Genomic DNA, 14,813 nt, shown 5'->3' with positions numbered 1-14,813 from the left:
TCGCGACGCGGATCCTGTGTTCTGCCTTTCACCCAGGACAACGGAGTGGATCCCATGCAGCGACCCAAAAAAACGACTCCGAAAAAGAGGGAAACGAGGCGGTCTTCTGGTCAGACTCCGGAGACGTGCACCACTCCCTAGCATCCTTCTCGCCAATGTCCAGTCTCTTGACAACAAGGTTGATGAAATCCGAGCAAGGGTAGCATTCCAGAGGGACAGTAACGTTCTTTGCTTCGCGGAAACATGGCTCACTGGAGAGACGCAATCGGGGGCGGTGCAGCCAGCGGGTTTCTCCACGCATCGCGCCGACAGAAACAAACATCTTTCTGGTAAGAAGAGGGGCGGGGGCGTATGCCTTATACATACACACAAGTTTAGCAGGTCCATTTAAAATCCTCTTACACCCTACACTAACCTGGTGAATCATGAGAGAACCTTCATAAATCAGCAGAATGTTAAGAACCTATTTATTTACACTTTATGTAGTGTCCTGTTGTCAGGTATGCGTAAATGGTTGTAAGGGAGTCAGGTGCAGGAGAGCAGATAGGGTGTAGCCAACGGAGCCTTTTATTTTGGTGAACCGGCAAGCACATGGCAAAGTGAACACGAAATAACAACACGGGTTAACATAAACCAGCGCAACAGACTAACGTGTGCAATACATGAAACAGAATAAACAATACCACACAAAGACATGAGGGAAACAGAGGGTTAAATACACAACACAGGGAAATTAGAACCAGGTGTGTGGGAAAACAAGACAAGACAAATGGAAAATTAAAAATGGATCGGTGAAGGCTAGAAGACCGGCGACGTCGACCGCCGAACACCACCCGAACAAGGAGGGGCATCGACTTCGGCAGAAGTTGTGACAGTACCCCCCCCCCTGCTTGAGCCGCGCATCGACACCGGCCTCGGGGACAACCCGGAGGACGAGGCGCAGGGCGATCCGGATGGAGACGGTGGAACTCTCGCTGCAGGGAAGGATCTAACATGTCCTCCGCCGGAACCGAGCATCTCTCCTCCGGACCGTACCCCTCCCAGTCCACGAGGTACTGAAGGCCCCTCGCCTGACGTCTCGAATCCAGGATGGATCGAACGGAGTACGCCGGAGCCCCCTCGATGTCCAGAGGGGGCGGAGGAACCTCCCGGCACCTCAGCTTCCTGGAGCGGGCCAGCCACCACCGGCCTGAGGAGAGACATATGGAATGAATGGTTCATGCGATAATTGGGGGGAAGCTGTTACCTATAACACACCTCGTTCACTCTTCTCAGGATTTTAAATGGCCTGACAAACCACGGACCCAGCTTCCGACAGGGCAGGCGGAGGGGCAGGTTCCGGTTCGAGAGCCAGACCCGGTCCCCCAGTGCGAACACCGGGGCCTCACTGCGGTGACGGTCTACTCCAACTTTCTGGCCCAGCACGGCGCGCTGAAGGTGGACATGGTCCCATGTCTCCTCTGAGTGCCGGAACCAGTCATCCACTGCAGGAGCTTCGGTCTGACTCTGATGCCAAGGAGCCAGAACCGGCTGATACCGCAACACACACTGAAAGGGAGAGAGGTTAGTGGAGGAGTGGCGGAGCGAGTTCTGGGCCATCTCTGTCCAGGGCACGAATGCTGCCAACTCCCCCGGCCAGTCCTGGCAATAGACCTTAGAAACCTAACCACATCCTGGTTATTTCTCTCCTCCTGCCCGTTACTCTCAAGGTGAAAACCTGAGGTAAGGCTGACAGAGACCCCCAGACGTTTCATGAAAGCCCTCCAGACCCTCGGCGAAAAATGTGGACCCCAATCAGACACTATATCCTCAGGCACCCCATAGTGCCAGAAGACGTGCGTAAACAAGGCCTCCACAGTCTGTAGGGCCGTAGGGAGACCAGCCAGAGGGAGGAGACGGCAAGACTTAGAGAAACAATCCACAAATACCATGATCGTGGTGTTTCCCTGTGATGGGGGAAGATCGGTCAGGAAATCGATCGACATGTGTGACCATGGCCGCTGTGGAACTGGTAAGGGGTGTAACTTACCTCTGGGCAGGTGCCTAGGAGCCTTACACTGGGCACACACCGAACAGGAGGAAACATAAACCCTCACGTCCTTAGTCAAAGCCCAATAGATCAGCTGGTCATGGACAGCCGACGGAACGTACAGACGCTCAGCGGGACACTGGAGGGGAGCGGGCTCTGTACGCAACCCCTGCTGTTAGAGCCGATTTTGACATATTTGTATAAAAGACTGAACATACCGAGCTCCATGTACATTTGTGTAAATATTAAATATTAATGTATATGATGAAATATTAGGTACGTACCTTTATGATTTATATTTACCTGATTGAGATATATTCATTTGTTAGTGTAAGTCAGTTTTTGATCCCCCCTCTAGCCCATTCATTGTATTGTGGTAAGTGTGTTAGGATAAAGGCAGGAAGTTGGACCTTTGGGGGCGAGGGAGTCCTTGCTAGAGGCGGGAGCGGTATAGTTCTTTGACCATACAGACATGTCATATTATATATTTTCCATATCAAGTCATCTATGTTTTAAGTTGTTTGGAGAATCACTTCTTTGTTAGATATAAGAAGAATAACCATTTTTGTTGCACCATATCCCTGGATCTCATTGAATGCTTGGTCATTTGGAAACCTTGAGTATGGACTGTATGCGTACCAAACAACCCCACTTCAGGCTTGGGCAGTGGCTATGGTAAAGAGGAAAGGAAGCCACTACAATCAAGTCAAAAAACTCTGTGAAGGATTACTATCTTCCTTCCGGCTTGGACACAGGACTGCTCACTTGGAAGAAATTGAGCTCCTAGATTTCTCCAGCCATGAGTAACCTCTGCGAATGAATGAGCTGCCCCATTCAATGTGATCGTTTGATTATGGAAGCGCAAATGTGCTTTTAATTGGAATGTTTGATAAACTTGGGAATGGAATTCAAAACACAGCGCTGTGAAAACAATTAAGAGGTTTAAGGTTGGGAAACACTGAGATCCTACGCACAATGTAGCCTAATCTTATGTCTAATATTTGGCCTAACGTGGAAATGCAATGCATCAATGCATTGAATGCAACTTAAGGATCTAAAGATACTGCGTGTTTAAACTTCATTAATGTTACGACGTTGTATTTTTAGTTGTCACTAAAATTTCCCCTGATGTTGATCCCTGTACGGGGATCGCAGCCATAAGAGGATATTATTAAAGGGACAAAACTTATAATGCGATGAAATATTTTAAAACATATCTAAAATGCCGAACTTGCACATGTTCAATTCAAAACGGGTCAATACGCTGAAATGGAGGACTGTGTTTTAAAGCATTAAATGAGGTCTAAAGGGACTTTATGTTTAACAAATCAAAAACCAACAACTGTGTCATTGTAAATTGAGTGAACTAAAAGTGAATGATGGAGGATGAAATCCCAAATAAGACTCCACTGGAGAAGGCAGAGGAGCATCTAAATTCACTCTATGCAGCGGCAAACTTGCCTTCTTGCATTACCAAAGGTCTACACCCCAAATAAGATCCCAGTGACAAGGGAGAATATTCCCACTCAGAAAGATCTCAAAAGGTGGCCATACCTGAAAGAGGTTCAGTTGAAAGAAATTGAAGCCAGTGTCGAACTCCTGATTGGCGGAAATGCTCCAAAGGCAATGGAACCCTGGCAAATCATAAATAGTCAAGGCAACGGACCGTATGCAGTGAAAACCCTCTTTGGATGGGTGATGAACAGTCCTCTTAACAGTTGTACCATGGCAGAAGAATCTGGGCATCCTACGGTGATGGCCAATTGTATTTCAATGGTCGACCTAGGGCTCTTCTTGTAAATCAGTACAACCATGACTTCCCTGAGAGAGTATGAAAAGTGAGATGTCAGCTGAGGATTGTAGGTTTATGGGGATCGTATCAAGCTCCATAATCCTCAAAGACCATCACTACTACTTACCATTGCCCTTTCGCAACAAAGATGTAGTCCTGCCAAACAATTGTGACATGGCAAAGCAGCAGGCTCTAAATATTATCAGGAAGTTCAAGAAGGACAAAGGTTACGCTGCAGAGTACAAATGATTCATGGAAGAGATGATAACAAAAGGTTACGCCGAGAAGGTACCACAAGAACAGCTCCTCAGAGAGAAAGGCAAGGTATGATACATACCACACCATGGCGTTCACCATAAGCGCAAAGGAATGATACGAGTGGTGTTTGACTGTTCATCATCCTATAAAGGTACATCTCTTAACAGTGAACTCCTTCAAGACCCTGACCTGGCAAACACGCGTATAGGAGTCTTGCTAAGATTTCGGCAAGAGCACATTGCCATGATGGCAGACATCGAAGGAATGTTCCATCAAGTACGTGTCCATGAAGATTACTTAGACTTCCTGCGATTCCTATGGTGGCAAAAGATTGGAGGAGTTCAGAATGACGGTTCATCTTTTCGGTGCTATATCCTCTCAAAGTTGTGCAAACTTTGCACTGCGAAAGACAACTGTGAGAGGTATGATGAAGAGGTGATTCAAACAGTCAAGTCCAACTTCTATGTTGATGACTGCCTCAAGTCATTGGCCACAGAAGAACAAGCCATAGCTCTCACAAAAAAAACTCAGGGTTGTGTGCTCTCAGGGTGGGTTCAAATTGACCAAGTGGGTCAGCAACAGCCGCACTGTGCTGGTTTCTATCCCTGATGAACACAAAGCCAAGCAGATAAAAGAACTGGACCTGGACAGAGAAAAGCTGCCTGTTGAAAGAGCACTTGGAATCCGATGGAACATTGAAAGTGATACGTTTACCTTCCGAGTCACTGTCAAGAACAGACCCCTTACAAGAAGAGGTATTCTCTCAAATGTCAGCTCTATTTATGATCCATTAGGTTTCCTCGCCCCATTTGTATTAAAGGTAAAGCAAATTCTTCAAGTGCTCTGCAAGCTAAAGTGTGGATGGGACGAAGTCATCCCTGAAGAACACTCTATTTCATGGAAGAGATGGCACTCAGAGCTGGACCAGCTCTCCAGATTCCAGATAGACAGGTGTATGATGCCTGAGAACTTTGGTCAAGTCAAGACCGCACAGGTGCATCACTTCGGTGATGCAAGTGAACAAGGTAATGGCACGGCAAGCTACCTTAGGTTCACAAACGGTATGGAAAAGGTCCACATTGCATTCATACTGGGGAAATCAAGGGTGACTCCACTCAAGCAGATGACAATCCCCAGACAGTATCTTGCTGCAGCAACATTGGCAGTGCGAGTGGACAGGATGTTAAGGTTGGAGCTCCAGATTGAACTTGAGGAGTCAACTTTCTGGACAGACAGCCAGTCTGTGCTAAAATACATCCGCAACGATACCAAGAGATTCTGTACCTTTTGTGGCTAATAGGGTTGCTATGATCCGTGACCTATTGAAAGCAAAACAGTGGAGGTATTTGAACTCCAAACACAACCCAGCCGATGATGCCTCAAGAGGATTACATGTTGAAATTTTCCTGGCACAAAGGACCAGAATTCCTGGAGAAAGCAGAAACTCAATGGCCGAAAGTCCCCGAGGAGCTTGGCTCCATCCCACCGGATGATCCAGAAGTGAGAAAAGACGTAATCGTAAACAGTACAAGTGTGGAAGAAACCAGCAAACTGAGTACTATTCAACATGGAACAGCTTGAAGAAAGCAGTTGCCTGGATGCTGAAACTGAAGAAACTTCTTTTACAGTTAAGCCAGAAAAGGAAAATTCTCTCACAAACGGATCCAAGATCAGATCAGAATCTGACACTCACTGAAGGAACAAATTGACAAGTTCAAACTGACGTTTGGAAAAAAAGTCTGTCTGTGGATGACCTAGATAAAGTAGAAAAGGTCATCATTCGATTTGAGCAACGACAGCACTTTAAACAATAAATTGCACTAGTTGTGAAAGGAAAACAATGTGCCAAGAGAAGCGGCTCAATCTGTAAGCTTGATCCATTTGTTGACAATGACATTCTGAGAGTGGGAGGAAGGTTGGTAATACATTTTGGTAATACAGGAAATTGCCACGACACCTCTTGCTCAGTTGTGCACTGGGGCCTCCCACTCCTCTTACTGTTCTGGTTATAGCCAGTTTGCGCTGTTCTGTGAGGGGAGTAGTACACAGCGTTGTACGAGATCTTCAGTTTCTTGGCAATTTCTCACATGGAATAGCCTTCATTTCTCAGAACAAGAATAGACTGACGAGTTTCAGAAGAAAGTTATTTGTTTCTGTCCATTTTGAGCCTGTAATCGAACCCACAAATGCTAATGCACCAGATACTCAACTAGTCTAAAGAAGGCCAGATTTATTGCTTCTTCAATCAGAACTACAGTTTTCAGCTGTGCTAGCATAATTGCAAAAGGGTTTTCTAATGATCAATTAGCCTTTTTAAAATGATAAACGTATTATTAGCTAACGCAAAATGCCATTGGAACACAGGAGTGATGGTTGCTGATATTGGGCCTCTTAGGTATCCTATGTAGATATCAGCTTTTTCCAGCTACAATAGTCATTTTCAATGTATACACTGTATTTCTGATCAATTTGATGTTATTTTAATGGACAAAAAATTGATTTTCTTTTAAAAACAAGGACATTTCTTAGTGACCCCAAACTTTTGAATGGTAGTGTATACTCCCTCTGTCATTTGTCTGTCATTGTAGCTTGTTTTCCAGAGATTAATATCTCCTACATTTTCCTGAGTACTTAAAGTACTTTGGGTTTTGTCCCTTTTTTATATATGGTGCTTTAATAAATTCAGTAGTTCTAAACCTGTGACTGCCTCCTCCTTGCTACACTTTTGACACCTATTGTAACGGTATTCGTTGTCTGAGGAAGAGGAATCGGACCAAAGCGCAGCGTGGTAAGTGTTCATGCTTTTTATTGAAACTGAACACTATAACTATGAGACTAACCGAAACAGTTCTGTAAGGTGCAAATCACTAAACCGAAATTAACTACCCACAAAAACCATGTGGGGAAAAAGCTACCTAAGTATGGTTCCCAATCAGAGACAACGATAGACCGCTGTCTCTGTTTGAGAACCATACCCGGCCAAAACAAAGAAATACAAAAACAGAGAAAGAAGAACATAGAATACCCACCCAAATCAAACCCTGAACCTAAAAAGCTCTAAGGTCAGGGCGTGACACCTATTTGCTTTTGGCCCTGCCTTCGACCAAAAATATAGAATTTTATTTGGAATGGCAAACCAGACAAAATTAAACTGGCCTATTTATATAATGAATATGAATTCGGGCACAAAAAATTCAATATTCAATATTAAAGAATTAGATCTCTCACTTAAGGCTTCAGTCATACAAAAGCTATACTTTCAATTATTAATCTAAACTTGTTCTCTAGCAGATGAGTAAGAATGGCTCCCCTGATGTTTAAGAATGGCCTTTTTTTTAACCTTTATTCAGATTACAACCTCACTTAATCTCCAAAATATCGCTGTTTTTAAAACAAGCCATAGAAAGTTGGTTGCAATTTCAGTTTAATTCTTCAGCAAAGTCCGAACAAATATTACAACAAATATTATGGTTAAACTCAGATATACTAATTGATTAGTAGGTAGTGTCCCACCTGGCCAACATCCGGTTAAATTGCAGAACACAAAATTCAAACTACAGAATTATATATATTTAACTTTCAGAACATCACAAGTGTAATACATAAAAATAAAGCTTAACTTCTTGGTAATCCAGCCACTGTGTCAGATTTCAAAAAGGCTTTACGGCAAAAGTAGCACCCTGCATACAAAACCATGAAAAACACATTTCAACCAGGCAGGTGCGACACGAAAGTCAGACATAGCAATATAATAAAGGCCTTACCTTTGATGATCTTCTTCTGTTGGCACTCCAAAAGGTCCCAGTTACATCACAAAAGGCCATTTTGTTCAATAATGTCCTTCTTTATATCCATAAAAACTCAGTTTAGCTGGTACGCTTCAGTCAATAATCCACCCAGTTTCCCTCCATCAAAATACATATGAATCCCAAACAAGTCAAACAACGTTTACAATCAAACCTTAGGTATCCTAATACATACATTTAAGACGGAGAATCGTTATTGTCTTTACCGGAGAAAAATACAAAATAACGCGCTCTCATTCACGCGCTTGGAAACACTACAGCCAAAATGGGAGCCACCTAAACTCCAATTTCTGGCTCATTTTTCCAAAAAACAACCTCAAACTCTTTCTAAAGACTGTTGACATCTAGTGGAAGCCCTAGGAACTGCAATCTGGAAGGACTTCGCCTTATAATAAAAGTGACAGCCATAGAAAATAGGGGTAGGCCAGGGGGGAGGGTGGTTTGTCCTCTGGGTTTCACCTGAAATATCAGTGAAAAGGAAAAAATCTGTTCTGTCCCTGAACAAGTCAGTTAATCCACTGCTCTTAGGCTGTCATTGTAAATAAAAATGTGTTCTTAACTGACTTTCCTAATTAAATAAAGGTTAAAAAAAAAAATATTTTACCCTAACTTTACCACCCCTACCTCAATTTGGGTAAACTAATGGACAACAACGCTTAGGCTTCTACTTCCATCTTATATACACACTATATCCATTTTACTGACACAGTATATTTTAGTTATCTTTTGTTTGTTTTTAGTCCCAACCTTCAAATACCCTCAACCAATCTATCTCTGAAGACCATCTAGTTTTGTTTTCTATTTGCCATATATTTTTCAATTGTGCTGTGATGTTTCAAAAAAGTTCTGAACCATTCTATTCTCATAGTTTCTACATATTGTAAGTAAAATAATCATTTTTGCTGAGAGTATTATTATATTATTGATCAATGGACTGACTTTTCAGATCACCCAGCAGTGCTATTTGCAGAGTTAACTCCAGGTAAATGTGTCAATTTTGCATGCATTCCTGTACCTATGACCATAAATACAATACATATGGACAGTACCAAAACAAATTATCTAATTATTGCCTCTTCACAGCAAAATTTGCAGACCTGGGATAGTTGTATTCACTATATATATATAACATTGTATTGTTTGCAAGGATTTTGTCTAATCATTTAAATTGAAAAACTCAGTTTTGAACCTGGTGTCGTTTTGTGTATCAGTTCATAAACCATGTGATATGGAATTAGTACATCGAAAATCTCTTCCCAACTATTTTGCAATCTATTTTAGTGACAAAGCGAAAAAAAGATTTTTGATGTTTGCAAAAATGTTTTATTATTAAAACAGAAATACCTAATTTACATAGGTATTCAGACCCTTTGCTTTGAGACTCGAAATGGAGCTCAGATGCATCCTGTTTCTTCAACTTGATTGTGGTCCACCTGTGGTAAATTCAATTGATTGGACATGATTTGGAAAGGCACACACCTGTCTATGTAAGGTCCCACAGTTGACAGTTGTCATGGAAAATTACATAATTAGTCATGCTTTCCTGTGTTTTACTGCTTAAAGAATAGTCTCTTGTGTTTTTTCTAACCTGATACAAACTTGTCTTTGTGGGACTTAGTCATAAGACTGGGCGTAGCGGTCTAGGGCACTGCATCTCAGTGCTAGAGGCTTCACTACAGACCCTGATTCGATTCCAGGCTGTATCACAACCGGCCATGATTGGGAGTCCCGTAGGGCGGTGCACAATTGGCCCAGCGTCGTCCAGGTTTGTGTTTGGCCGGGGTAGGCCGTCATTGTAAATAAGAATGTGTTCTTAATTGACTTGACTAGTTACATTTAAAAGCACATGATAGATCACTTGGAGTTTGCCAAAAGCCACCTAAAGACTCAGACCATGAAACCAAGATTGAAGTCTTTTGCCTGAATGCCAACCGTCACGTCTGGAGGAAACCTGGCACCCTACGGTGAAGCATGGTGGTGGCAGAATCATGCTGTGGGGATGTTTTTCAGCGGCAGGGACCTTCCAGAACACAATGCACACATGTTCCACTGCAAATGAAGCTCAAGACTTCTTCGAGAAGGACCAAACAAACACACAAGGAGACAAGCCGATAGATGGAACCCCATGACTGGCTTATTTTTCAGGTACGCTATCCATGCACAATTCACGCAGCCTAGCTTATGGCTATGATGCTGCCCTCAGCATAAGACAATGAAGACACCCTTCGTGTTTGAGTACTAGGAACAATATTACTTTTATTGCCAAGCTTTGAACTTGTAATTATACTGCCTATGGTCCAGGATATTTACAAAGTGATCGCACCAAGCCAATTAATGAACAATGGGCAATATATGGAGGGGTCATGCATAATGGGACTATTTTCTTGTGTGGCTACAGCGCATTGAATCCATTTGGGCAAAATATGGCAACATAAGGTTATAGCTATCCCCCTATAATCTTTGTTTAATTTTGTATTTATGTTTTGCTACTGGTGAGGAGAGATGTCCCATATGAACTACTACTACGTGTTAACTTGTTTTTCTTCCTGTTGATTGCTGCCCCCCTGTTTAGGGTACTGGCTGTATCTCCCAGGGAGGACTTGCCCTGCAGGCAATGATGAATTCGTAAATAAGATCTAGAGTACTGTATATACCCAACCTAACCTTAACCCTCATCATAACCTAACCCTCACCTTACCTATTTTAAAGTTCAACTTCAAGGATCCCGGATAGCAATTAACCATTTTTTAATGGTCCGTGGTTGTTCTGTGTAGTTGTGCAAATATTATTGAGACATGTTTAATGCAGTGAACTTGACCTAATAATTAAGATATCTGTGACACACTTAAGTGTAGTGGGTGCGGAGTCAGGCGCAGGAGGCAGAAAGTACTGAGTAGTGCTTTATTTAGGCACAGGGAAAATTGTCCGTGCCAGAACTCACGGACGCAACAAACACGATACCCAAAACCAGGACCTAACAAGTCGAGAGGGAAAACCACAAAACAAAACACACTACCACACACAAACACAGTGGGAAAAAATAAGCCCGCACAAAAAACAGGTGGGCCGACCAGCTTAAATAGCCCAACTAAACGTAAATATGAAACAGGTGTAACTAATAAGACAAAACCAACAGAAAAGGGAAAAGGGATCGGTGGCAGCTAGTAGACCGGTGACGACGACCACCGAGCAGAGCACCGCCCAAACTGGAAGAGGAGCCACCTTCGGTAGAAGTCGTGACAATATCTTTGAGTAGCAGCCAGGGACACAACGAGTCCCACATCTTAATAGAACACTTTCTTCCTGAGTGGGGCATTATTTACCAAGTGACCAGTTCTTGAAACATATTGTATTGGCCTGGCTGAGTATCAGTTTTGTCTGCGTTATTAAGTGTGGCCTGTTTTACCTGAATACTTTATATTATCTTGTGACCAGAACAACACTACTGATTTTACTTGACTAGTGATTTGAATAAGTTGTTTCTTTGAAAACATTGGCTTGACAGACATGAAAATTACATTAAGGAGAAAGGATTCAGACACAGGCTGATTATCTTTCTACACATCTATTTATTTGTAATGCTGGCTACAATGCTGGCTACAATGGTTAACAATGGTTAACCCAAACACAGAACAAGTAACATAAATACAACATCACAGCCAGATGTGTGCCCACGATGGCATCATTGTATAGCCAGATGATCTACTGTCCACAGAAACACTTTATTATTCTCGACCAGTGCTTGTTTTTTACGGTGGTTTTAGGCATGCTCTCACAAACCCTTTTCTTTCCTCTTTCTCTGTTCCTCCCCTGTCTGAGGCTCTATGACCGTGACTGAGGATACCCTGGCCTGTCACCTTGACGTGCCTGGCCCGACCCCACCTGTCCCCTTCTGGTTTTGTCTCCCTCTCAAGTCACTGACCAGAAACTTTGATTTCTTTACTTACCATAGTGTCTTTATGAAAAGCCACCTGACCATAGGGTCTTGAAGTGTTTATCTTCTATAGCCATGGATATTGTCTGAGCCTGCTGGTCATATGACTGTGATTTAATACTGGATGAGAAACCGACTATGCTTTCAATGTGTCAATTGTTTGCAATGCAAATTACACTAAATACCGCCATTGTGAATTAATTGTATGTTTTTGTACAATCTTGCTCATTGTATTGACAAGACAGACCTGGTTGTCTTCATTGTTGTCAATAAGACATTGTTTCTATTTACCCTTGTCCATTCTCTCTACATTGTGTATTGAGGATGCCGGTGGCGATAAATCAATCAATCCGAATTGGGATCAATAAACTACTGCTAATATCAGGGTTGCGTTCAAGTTCCATTCAATGACTGTTTGAATAAACTTCCTTTATTATGTTAGCGGATGCACCTTTGTGTGACAGAGGGAGCAATGTTGAGATATTGTAAATAATTTAGTGACACCTTAATTCAGCCCAGTGGATCTTTATATTCTGCAGATTATGAACAATCATCTAACAATTGGAAGGATTAGTTGCATTTGGTTTTGTTGCCATGTAGGTCTAGTATTTAGCCTTGATCCGGGTCAACCAAGGGGACTGTCATTATTTAAGTGGTGAGTACTAAAGATGTGTCGGATCCCAAAAGGATTATGAAACAGAGTGAGAAAGACCTTGGAGAGTGAACACACACACACGTACTGCGTTCAACACAACTTAATACAACCTGTCAATAAAATAAATACCTATCAAGTGTCCAATCCATGTCACATCCAAGCTCTGGCCTGTACTGTGATGAAATTCATCATCATTAAAGTAATAGAAGTCAACTGTGAATCCACTATCTATCATCTGTTCCTGAACCTCCACCTAAGGTGTATTAGGTCATAGATAAAATTCACTAAAATAAACTTGTCTCCGATATTTAGGTGATAATACCCGAGAAGCTAGTGTTTGGAGGATGTATTGGCACGGGTGTTAAGCCCGAGATGACGTTGAGGCCCGGCAAACCGTGCCAATACATCCACCAAACACCAGCTTTGAGGACATTATCACTTTTATACAACGGGTTACCAACATATTCAAATAACGATTGACATGTTTTCATAAAACATTATTGTGCTGAATTTATTCATACTATTTCACCCTTCCACAATATTTAGTCCAGACACAAATCTAAGGTTGCTAACCAAGCCGGCTGGTCGTTCTTTCTGTTGGTTCAGTAGCCAGAGACGCATCCCAGTCATTGTCTTTTTGTTCTGTATCTATGGATGTGATCCAGTCATTCGTTCTAAACATTCCATTGCCATACTGGCTGGCAATGTTCTTATCCCTTGATTTCTAGCTTGTCAGCTATGGCTAACTTAGTCACGTCAAACAGTGCAGCCAGAATAACAGCAGAGTAGCTGCATTTGTGTTTGTTCAAGCTGTTTTCTAGTTACATTTATTTGGATACATCCCTAACAACGAGCTAATGATGCACGATTTCGCCTTGCATAGAAAATGTGCTCTCTCGTCAGGACACTGTTGTTCAGAGGAGCTAGCCAACACAATCACTTCAAACTGTAGCTGGAAAGACTGCAAATTAGCGGCATTCGTTCCTGTTTTCTATTGACATTTCTTTGTACAGTGCCTTGCGAAAGTATTCGGCCCCCTTGAACTTTGCGACCTTTTGCCACATTTCAGGCTTCAAACATAAAGATATAAAACTGTATTTTTTTGTGAAGAATCAACAAGTGGGACACAATCATGAAGTGGAACAACATTTATTGGATATTTCAAACTTTTTTAACAAATCAAAAACTGAAAAATTGGGCGTGCAAAATTATTCAGCCCCCTTAAGTTAATACTTTGTAGCGCCCGCCGCCTTTTGCTGCGATTACAGCTGTAAGTCGCTTGGGGTATGTCTCTATCAGTTTTGCACACCGAGAGACTGAAATTTTTTCCCATTCCTCCTTGCAAAACAGCTCGAGCTCAGTGAGGTTGGATGGAGAGCATTTGTGAACAGCAGTTTTCAGTTCTTTCCACAGATTCTCGATTGGATTCAGGTCTGGACTTTGACTTGGCCATTCTAACACCTGGATATGTTTATTTTTGAACCATTCCATTGTAGATTTTGCTCTATGTTTTGGGTCATTGTCTTGTTGGAAGACAAATCTCCGTCCCAGTCTCAGGTCTTTTGCAGACTCCATCAGGTTTTCTTCCAGAATGGTCCTGTATTTGGCTCCATCCATCTTCCCATCAATTTTAACCATCTTCCCTGTCCCTGCTGAAGAAAAGCAGGCCCAAACCATGATGCTGCCACCACCATGTTTGACAGTGGGGATGGTGTGTTGCTTTTACGCCAAACATGACGTTTTGCATTGTTGCCAAAAAGTTCAATTTTGGTTTCATCTGACCAGAGCACCTTCTTCCACGTTTGGTGTGTCTCCCAGATGGCTTGTGGCAAACTTTAAATTACACTTTTTATGGATATCTTTAAGAAATGGCTTTCTTCTTGCCACTCTTCCGTAAAGGCCAGATTTGTGCAATATACGACTGATTGTTGTCCTATGGACAGAGTCTCCCACCTCAGCTGTAGATCTCTGCAGTTCATCCAGAGTGATCATGGGCCTCTTGGCTGCATCTCTGATCAGTCTTCTCCTTGTATGAGCTGAAAGTTTAGAGGGACGGCCAGGTCTTGGTAGATTTGCAGTGGTCTGATACTCCTTCCATTTCAATATTATCGCTTGCACAGTGCTCCTTGGGATGTTTAAAGCTTGGGAAATCTTTTTGTATCCACATCCGGCTTTAAACTTCTTCACAACAGTATCTCGGACCTGCCTGGTGTGTTCCTTGTTCTTCATGATGCTCTCTGCGCTTTTAACGGACCTCTGAGACTATCACAGTGCAGGTGCATTTATACGGAGACTTGATTACACACAGGTGGATTGTATTTATCATCATTAGTCATTTA

The 14,813-nt window shown here is 42.5% G+C and overlaps 2 long non-coding RNA genes across 2 annotated transcripts in view; one reads left to right on the top strand and one right to left on the bottom strand.

Annotated features, from left to right (window-relative positions):
- Window positions 1-14,813, top strand: part of LOC149984022 (uncharacterized) — a 217,700-nt gene that overhangs the window by 23,236 nt on the left and 179,651 nt on the right. The window lies entirely within an intron of this gene.
- Window positions 1,078-14,813, bottom strand: part of LOC149984023 (uncharacterized) — a 129,037-nt gene continuing 115,301 nt past the window's right edge. The window contains exon 3 of the long non-coding RNA XR_016495285.1: window positions 1,078-1,189. This is a non-coding gene — a long non-coding RNA (uncharacterized LOC149984023). The remainder of the gene's footprint in view (window positions 1,190-14,813) is intronic.

This window comes from Oncorhynchus mykiss, chromosome 4 (assembly GCF_057628025.1).
Source record: "Oncorhynchus mykiss isolate SJ-2025 chromosome 4, ASM5762802v1, whole genome shotgun sequence".
Classification (NCBI taxonomy): Eukaryota; Metazoa; Chordata; class Actinopteri; order Salmoniformes; family Salmonidae; genus Oncorhynchus; species Oncorhynchus mykiss.
The sequence above is the reverse complement of the archived record's forward strand: the minus strand, read 5'-3'. Positions and strand labels throughout refer to the sequence as shown.